We start from the raw sequence: 1,838 nt of genomic DNA on the forward strand, positions 1-1,838 counted from the left end.
TTGCACGTTCTCCCCGTGTCTGCGTGGGTTTCCTCCGGGTGCTCCGGTTTCCTCCCACAGTCCAAAAGATGTGCAGGGTCAGGTGAATTGGCCATGCTAAATTGCCCGTAGTGTTAGGTAAGGGGTAAATGTAGGGGTATGGTTGGGTTTCGCTTCGGCGGGTCGGTGTGGACTTGTTGGGCCGAAGGGCCTGTTTCCACACTGTAATGTAATCTAAAAAAAAAAACATTTCTGAACTGACAGCTAGTTTACTACGACCACTGGGACTCATAACAGCACACAAACCAACAGCCACTCTCAGACAACATCTCACCAGGACAAAGGACCCGATACCCAGCATGAGCAAAACCAACGTAGTGTACAAAATCCGTAGTGTACAGTCATGCAAGGACTGCACAAAACACTAAATAGGACAAACAGGAAGACAGCTAACAATCCATATCCATGAACACTAACTAGCCACGAAACGACACGACCAGCTGTCCTTAGTAGCCACACACGCAGACGACAAGCAACATGAATTCGACTGGGACAAGACTACAATTATAGGACAAGCCAAACAGAGAACAGCCAGAGAATTCCTAGAAGCATGGCACTCATCCACAGATTCTATCAACAAACACATCGACCTGGACCCAATATACCGGCCACTGCAGCGGACAGCTGGAACTGGCAACCGGAAGCGGCAGAGACAAACCGCTATAAATGCCGGAGGAAACATCACAGAAGCGCTTCACAGGAGGCTCCCAAGCACTGAGGATGTCACCTAGACAGGGGACGAAACGTCTGCAACACAAATTCCCAACTCGGCGAACAGAACCACAACAACAAGCACCCGAGCTACAAATCTTCTCACAAACTTTGAGCAAATGTGTTGCATTTCAAATGGCACATTACTGTTCCAAGAGGCAAACTCATTTTCATGCCCAGTAATTTTTGTTTCAGCTGTTGCTAAATAAAGTATATCCTTTGAACCCACTTGAAGATTCCCATGTGTGAGACTGTCCCAAATTGAACAATGATAAGATGCTGGGCGAAATTGGGCATTAAGGAAAATGTAGTATTGACTTTGACAGGGTTGTAAGAAGGCATGTGACTAAGCACACGCATCGTCTGCAATAAGGTGGGGGGGAAGGGAGATGGGGAAACTGGTGAAATCAACCTTGATGCCGCTTAGTTGGTGGGCCCCAAGGTGGAAGATGAGGTGTTCTTCCTCCAGGCACTGGGTGGCTTAGATCCTAAATAACAAAAGGAGTGCTGTCATGACATCTCTGTGCTTGGAGAAGCATTAGTTTGATATTGTTTGCCCACTACATTCACAGTGAAGGGCAGCTCCAAACTGCTAATGCTTTGCCAGGTGAATGGCTGGGCCTCAAACATGATGCTGAGGCTATCAATCATAAGGAGTTCCCAGCAGTGGTGCAGTTTCTTTAATATTACTAGGAGAATTTAATGATCTGGATGCCAGGGTGATGTGATGCATAGGTGAACTTTGGATGATAACATGCAAAAACAGCTCGACCTCACAGAGAGGAACACTCCATGCAAGTTGGCAAAAATTACACTTAGCCAATTTCTGGCAAGATTCATTCCCAAGAGCTAACGTTCTTTACATCTTTCAGTTTATTCCAGATTTACTTATAACTTCATGTTGGATGGTCTTTTTTTCATCTACATCATCCATCAGTTGTGCTGACTGCTGCTCTGCACTCTTTGAATGGCTTTCCTATTTTCTGCAGGAACAGATTGTAGCTCACTTTAAGATCAAAACAGTAGACAGAAACATTAACTCCACAGCGTATAATCAATGGTGTGACAACCTTTGACATGGAAACAGT

The sequence above is a fragment of the Chiloscyllium plagiosum genome, chromosome 10 (assembly GCF_004010195.1).
Source record: "Chiloscyllium plagiosum isolate BGI_BamShark_2017 chromosome 10, ASM401019v2, whole genome shotgun sequence".
NCBI classification, from domain to species: Eukaryota; Metazoa; Chordata; class Chondrichthyes; order Orectolobiformes; family Hemiscylliidae; genus Chiloscyllium; species Chiloscyllium plagiosum.